Below are 7836 nucleotides of genomic sequence, written 5' to 3'. Positions count from 1 at the left end.
TTTAATGTTGTTGGTAATGAAATTATGTTTAAAAAAAGACTTTTCTTTTAGGGATTCATATGGAAATATTTGTGGGTGAAATATTACCTTTACAAAACTGCACTGAGGAAGGATAGATGGGATAAAATGAGAATAATAGCATGTTGATAAATGTTGAAGCAGGTGATGGGTACATAGAGTTCATTATAATTTTCTCCTTTAGCATTTGTATGAAAATTTCACAGTAAAAATTGAACTAGGAAAGAAAGTAATTTAAAAGTCATTTACAAGGAAATATTATCAACAAGAACGTAGGTGTGTTGATAGTTCTAGATAATACAGTTTTCAAAACAAACAATATTACCAAAGATATTCCATATTTTACTAAGATGTAACTACCAAGAGCATATAACACTATTAACATATATCTAACAATATAGTTCTGAAATATGTACAATGAAAACTGACAAAACGGAAATTTGAGGATTTCACAATCAGAGTAACAAACATATCTCTCAGAAACAGATCAAATAGAAGAAAGATTGTAAGGCTATATTGGGATAACAAATAACTTGCTTGATATATTGCATATTTACATTATATTTTTATTTTTAACCAGAGAATGCACATTTTATTCAAACATACATGGAGCACTCATAAAAATTCTCTATAAACTAGGCCATAAAACAAATTATAAATCCCCCAAACTCATATTACATATATCATATTCTCAGACCACATCACACTTGAATAACCCTTGCGTTAAGGAAAACAAAACAATGGATATTGCAAAGTATTTAGAATGAAGAGGAAAATAATTGAAGTATATATCAAACATCTAACGAATACCCAGAAGAAAATCTATAATCTAAAATGTATTTATTAGGATACTAGAAAGAGTGAAAACAAATGCACTAAGCTTTAATTCAATCACAATCTACTAAAGTTCTATTAAATACTCCCAGAGAAATTGGAAAGGAGAATTAACATGATAAACAGATATTAATAAAATATGTAAGACAAAACCCTAATAAAGATAATAAAAACATGAGCTGGTTCTCTATAAGAGTGAAATCATTCTTAAGAAAGATGAAGAAAATAGAGAAGATAGAAGAAAACAATATTGGAAAGAAAAAAGAACATTACTACAGAGAGAAAATTTTTTAACTCAAGAGAATTCTATTTATTTTGAGTCATCAGTTTGAAATACTTAATAAAATAAAAACTTTTCTAGGAAAACATAAATGAAGAAATTGCCACATGAAGAAAAAAANACATATGAGAGAAAATCCAAAAGCTATAAAACAAAAACACCAAAAAAATATTTCTGATTATATGATATTTCCTATGTTAAAATACACCTGAAAAATAAAAATGAAGATATATGTATATACATTTTCAACATGTGATTACAGGTCATCTCTAATGTTAATGAAAAAAAGCCCAGAGAAAAACTGGACAAAGGATATGAAAATTCACAGAAAAGGAAACTTAAAAGGCAATTAACCAGAAGATGCCAACTTTACTAACAGGAAAAAATATTGGAGCCATTAGATATAATTTCCCTTCAGAACTGTAAAACCTTTAAAAAAGAAAGAAAGAAAGAAAGAAAGAAAGAAAGAAAGAAAGAAAGAAAGAAAGAAAGAGAGAGAGAGAGAGAAAGAAAGAAAGAAAGAAAGAAAGAAAAGAAAGATCCAGTGCTGGAAGGCATTTGGGAAAATGAGCTCTTTTATAAATCGCTGGTGTGAGCTTGAATTACTGTTATATCTTTTGAGTCATTTAGTCATATCTATTATTAAAAATACACATAACTATTCCTAATAATAGTTTCAAAAATACAAAGCAGAAACTAACGGAAGGAGAGTGGACAAATCACCTTTCCAGTGTGAGTTTACCTTTCTCTGTAATTAAGTAGACAAGATAATCTGTGAAGCTATACACACACACACACACACACACACACACACACGAAACTTCAAAAAAAGAACACTTAGATTTGAACAATAAAATGCCACACACCAAAGCTCGTGAATGTTTAAAAAGCTCATCATAGACCCCACCGACTCCCATACCTAATCCCACAAGCCTTCAGTCATTGACTACAGACTCCCATCACTGACCGCACAAATCCCACACTCATCTCAAAGATTCGCATCACTGACGCGAGAGACGCCTATCACTGACCTCACAGACACACAGCAACAGACGCCACTGTCCCTCCATCACGACCCCAGAAACCACCATCACTAACTCCACGGACAACACGCCCCCACCTCCGCCCGCCCCAATCACCAACCCTACGGAATCCCTAATCACACGACCAAATCACCTTCGAAAGCTCACAGGATTAAAATGTGGAGATGCTCAAGACACCAGCGGCTAAAAGCCCTCTAAAGCCCCTTCCGCTTCCGATCCGACCTCTAGCACCGCCTCTTATGGATTGTTGGTATGGCGCATGCTCTGAATTACATTGACAGCTGCCTTCAGCCTACAGTCGTCACGGCCCAGATACGCTGCAGTTTCCGTAAGAAGGGCTGGCCGTCGGAGAACATGGTCACTCCCAGATAGTGCTTCTCCATGCGGGCCGCCATCTTGGAAGCATGTCCATTCCGTATAGCGGAGAAATAGGCTTTCTGCCGAATTTCATAGAGTGAGGCTGGTTTGTCGCATAATACAGGAGTGTGGCTCTAGTCTAGGCAGGCTTCCGAGAGGGAGAAGGTATTGGCTATGAGGTCCGGCCCTCTATATTATACTTAGAAAAGCTAAATTTCCCCTCGGTATACAGCACTATGCCGCGAGCAATTGTCTGTTGGGAGAAACCACCGGGGAGAGGGGAGCCAGGCAGGAAAAATCACCACGGGAGAAGGATAGAGGTCTTATATGCGTCTTATCTGGATCCTGGGAGAAATCACCGCGAGATGAGGGGAGAACAAGGATGGTACAATCCACNACTTTTATAAGTTTGAACCATCTCTCTTCATCCCTTTGGATATTTGTCATCTTAAAATCTTTTGGATCTGATCCTAAACTTACAGCTCTAGATACCCTTTGGTTTTTGCTTCTGAGTCAATTTTTTCCATTCCCTTATTTTTAAATGAAGAGAAAAGCAGCCCCTGGCAGCAGAGACTTGGCCTGGCACTATCAGGCCTCCGGATTAGGAGCTGGACAGGCAAGAACAGCTAGGTCATGGTGTTCTCCTTTACACAAAAACAAAGAACAACAACATCAAGACCATTCTCTGACCACCATGGTACAAGGCAAAAACCAAGACCACTCTGTAATCATGTCTGAGCACGGACAAAAATCATAGTTGTTCAAACCACATATGTGGCTAAATATTCCCTTATCCTGGCTAACACAAGTGAGTGCTGCTTCTTTACCAATTATACTTCGTCTCACACCATTATTCCTTTCTTCTAAATAAAAATTAAGATACCCAATCACAGAAGTGCTCAACAGCAAGAGAAGTAGAGGTTCACTGAGGTTTAGAGACTCACTGCCTTTAAATAAAAGCATGAACTGAAACTGCACTACTTCATATACGTGCAATATAAAGGGAAGACATGACAAAAATGTCCACTACTGTGTTGTCATATTATGTACCGTATTTTACCTAACATTAAAGAAGCAATGTGCAATAGTGTGTCTAGTATGCCACTTTTAGTGAAATGGAAAGAAAAAAAAAATTATAATTGTTTTCACTGCATAAAGAAACTAAGCAATCAAAGAAAACTAATAAAATTGGTTATCTTCATGGGGGCTAATGGGCAAGCATGAAACAGAGGTAGGCAAACCACAGTCCCATCTTTCCCAGCATTGCATTCACCTAATACTTTTCACTGTATTACTTTATATATATTTTTTAAATTTTGGAACAAAATGTATATATTATCTATCCAAAACAATTAAACTATTCCTAAAAGCTATCACGAATATCTTCAGAAAGATAAGAAATAAGATTATATCCAGGAAATAAGAATAGGATGCTAATAAAAAGAAATATTTAGAAAACAAACTAGAGTTTTACAAAATTAAAACTCTGAATTAAAATGTTGATAGTAAGTAATGAGAAACTAACTAGAGGGGCTAGATGAGAAAGTTGGCAGAGTTTACCAGCAAGAAGAGTAGCAAAGAAATAGAAAATAGTAGAGGAGGGCCGGCCGAGTGGCGCGATGGTTGGGAGCTGGCTTGGGACGCCAGAGGGCCCCGGTTCGGATCCCACATGTGAGGGCCAGTGACACTGCCCTCCGCTGCTAAGATGCTGAACAACAGCTCAACCTGGATCTGGGCTGCCGTGGGTCGCCGGCGATGGCGTAGGCTGCGGCCCCTGTTGCAGTGGGTTGCCATGGGCTACCGTGTGTAGCCAGCAGCCAGCGTGAGCGGCCAGTGGCTGCAGTGAGCGTCCGTCCAGAGGCCNGAGATGGACTCAGCATTCCGAGACCATCTGATAAGGAAGCTTAACCAAGATAATTCCCTCAGGTCTCAGCATTCCTAGACACTTCCTTATGACTTCATGGAATCAGAGAGTGGGAGCAGTCGGCTTGTCAGTTGTGAGGCTACAATCAAGGTATTGATGATGTAAAATATGTTTTACATAGAGCACATATCATTTGCTCCAGGCCACAAATGGTAATTTTCAGAACTGGGATTGGAATTTCAGGGCTGTCATACTGTGAAGCATATGCTAGTCCTAATAAGCTATTTTAGTTCCCATTTTACTCTCTTCCCCACAAGTCTTTTCTTCCCTCATCTCTGTAATAGCTGCATTGATAGTTGTCCTATAGAATTTTCATGCAAAGTCTGCTCCATCGTCCCATATACTTATTCTACTTACTTCCTCCATCCTCTTGCATTCATGCTGGCTTACTCAACACTTTCGTGGGTTTTTTTGTTTGTTTAGTTTTCAGCTATTTTTATATTTTAATAGCCATCCTGTTTATTCTATTAGCATAAATCAGCCTATCCTTCATATTACTGACTCTGGGTCTCAAGTCACCCTAGCTCACATCTTCATTTTAGGACGACCCTAAATTTTATATATATGAATTGCATCTTGATTGTGGCTTTCTTTGGAAATCTTTGGCTTTCACTCTTTCTTGATTATCCTTCTACTGATTTCTGGTGCTAAATATTACTGAGCAGAAACTTAACACTAGTCCAAGTTTCTCTCCTTTAAGCAACTTGGAACTTTCTCTGGATGCTCAAGTCTTCCTTTATTTTATAGACGAATAACTTTGGTAAAAACTTAGCTGTATTTTAGTCTTCTCGGTCAATTTTCCCTTAAATATGACTGTCCTGATCTTGGCACATGAGTTTTACCTTATATCACTGTTTGATCTCTATTTTCTTCATGGCAGTTCCCTCTCCAACATTTATCCTTTAAGATAAGCTCCTAGCCTTTCTGGAATGAGCTTTTCTATTTCTAGAGTCTCCTCTAACAGGCTTCACCAGCTCCTAAGCAGCCCTTCACACCTCTGCTTACCAGACATGCTCCTATCTAATCTCAACTGTACTGGGAAGCACCCATGTGTTTTTTGGAGTTCGTGGACTCTTCCTTTCTCTGAATTTCACTGAAACTGGAGTTTGCTGTTTTGGTCTCCATTTGCGACTTTGAATTGTTTCCAAGAAGTGAAAGAGGTAAGATTCATATTTAAGTTGTGGTACTGATCATACTAATGTCTTTTTATTTCCCCCAGTTGGAGGAGTCAGGGAACAAACCATGGTAAATTGGAGAGGAATAAAGTATAACTATAAATGCTGCACAAGGAGATTGAAATTGTATGTATGGAAACAAGATCCCTAAGGCATGTGAAATCCATGGCCATAAGAAAGAAACAGAGACATGATTTTATAAAAAACATGTCTGAAACTATGTGTCAGACTAATTGGTTTGCCTTTTGCTTCTCCAATAGTCAAATAAAATTGATGGTGCAAGAACATGCACCCCGAGTATCACTGTTTTCCAGATGAGGAAAGTGAGGTAACTCCTCCAATCTCACCTACAGCCTTACACACCCTGCGGCCATCCTGAGTAATCACTTATCACCCCCAACTCTCCCCCCCCCCCCTTGACGTTGCAGACAAGCTGTCCCCATCAGCCCCATTCTGGGTTCCGGGTGTATTCTCCCTCAGTTTCCCTGGCTCAATTCGGATCTGAGANCTGTTTGGCTCCAAAGGATGGCCAGTTAGTCAATGACGGATAAGATTCCTCATGGGAGGAACAACCTAAGACAGGCACGGTCGTGTGGAGGCCATTAGGAGAAATCTCGGGGCTCACAGAGGTGGGCACGAGCCCTCACTCACCCCCTAAAAAGACTGGAGGTTTTCTACCTCTGTGGCTACATTCCTTCCCTCAACCTGCTTGGGAAGTGACCTGATGGTGTGATAGTATCTGTCCTCAGCACAATAATCTTATCTTCCTGGGGTCGTATGTGTGTAGGGTGTGTGAAGGCAGAGCATCTGTCTTATCGCTGCAGGCGGACTCTCAGTAATAGCAGCTTGCAGGCATGGGTAATTTGGCTTGAGCAAGTTCTCCGGAATGAGACTCACAGACTGTGGAGAGAACAATGCTAGGTGGGTGGAGAAATAAAAGTGGTGTGTTGGCCCGGGGCTCTTAGTCCACGAAACTGGAGACCCTTGGCCCCACACTCATTTAACTCTTGACTGCTGTTTCTTTTCTTTCTTAACCCTTCGCCGCCCCCCTCTCTTCTCCCACTGCTCATGTCGTGTGGGCCGCGACAGGTTTCATATAAAAAAAGCCATGTATAACCCAAAGGTCACAACGATTTAGTCGTATGTTTTCCTCTAGGGGTTTTGTGGATTTAACGCTGATATGTTGACTTACGATCTATTTTGCATCAATTTTTATGTATGGTGTGAGGTAAAATTCTAACTTTATTCTTTTGCATGTTCCTATCCAGCACCATTTGTTGAAAGGACTATTCTTTCCCCCACTGAATTATTATGACATCCTTGTTGAAAATGAATTGACTGTAAATGTAAGGGCTTATTTTTGCACTCTCAATGCTAGATGATTCTCAATGCACTCTCAATGTATTCTTATGCCAAGAATACACTACATTTATTACTTTAGCTTTGTGGTAAATTTTGAAATAAGAAGTGTGAGTCCTTCAACTTTGTTTTTCATTTTTGGGATTACTACTTTGTTTTTCTGGGTTCCTTTTAGTCCATATGCATGTTAGAGTCAGCTTGTCAATTCCAATCAAAACTATGCTGGGGTTTTTATAAGGATTGTGCTGAATTTGTAGATCAGTTTGGAGAGTATTACCACCTTAACATTAAGTTATTAAGTTATTAATATTAAGTCCTCCAGTACATAAATGGGAAATCTTTTCACTTTTTGAGGTCTTCTTTAATTTCTTTCAGCTATGTGTTATAGTTTTCAGTATTTACCATCTTGCACTTCCTTTGTTAAGTTTCCCTAATTAATAAAATTGAATTGTATTAATTTCATTTTTGGATTGTTCATTGTTAGTGTATAGAAACAGAATTGATTTTTGAATATTTATCATACATCCTGGAACCTTGCTGAACTCACCTATCAGTACTAATTTTTTCCATGTGCGTTCCTTAGGATTCTCTCTATATAAGATCATGGCAGATCTTATGAAGAGAGTTTATTTCTTCCTTTCCAATTTGGATGCCTTTTATTTCTTTTTCATGCCTAAGTGCCCTGTGTAGAATCTCCAGTACAATGTTGATAGAAATGGAAAGAACAGACATCCTGGGCAGATTTATTCCTGATTGTCTTAGTCTGTTCAGCCTGATATAACAAAAATCATAAAATGATCATAAAACGAGTGGCTCAAAAGACAAACATTTATTTCTCATAGTTCT

The 7836-nt window shown here is 38.4% G+C and overlaps 1 protein-coding gene across 4 annotated transcripts in view; it reads right to left on the bottom strand.

The window, feature by feature from the left end:
• The window catches only part of LOC109376573 (zinc finger protein 345), a 142806-nt gene extending 140028 nt beyond the window's left edge, over positions 1-2778 (bottom strand). Inside the window, exon 1 of one of the 4 annotated variants that reach the window (XM_019632580.1) lies at positions 2309-2778. The gene's annotated coding sequence lies outside the window, so the exon portion shown is untranslated. Of the gene's footprint in view, positions 1-2163; positions 2263-2308 lie in introns of those variants that run through there. The other 3 variants (XM_019632572.1, XM_019632573.1, XM_019632574.1) reach the window with 3 other exon arrangements.
• Between the last annotated feature and the right edge of the window lie 5058 nt (positions 2779-7836).

Source organism: Hipposideros armiger, unplaced genomic scaffold, assembly GCF_001890085.2.
Source record: "Hipposideros armiger isolate ML-2016 unplaced genomic scaffold, ASM189008v1 scaffold_1154, whole genome shotgun sequence".
NCBI classification, from domain to species: domain Eukaryota; kingdom Metazoa; phylum Chordata; class Mammalia; order Chiroptera; family Hipposideridae; genus Hipposideros; species Hipposideros armiger.
Note: the sequence above shows the minus strand (reverse complement) of the source record. Positions and strands in the feature narration are given on the sequence as shown.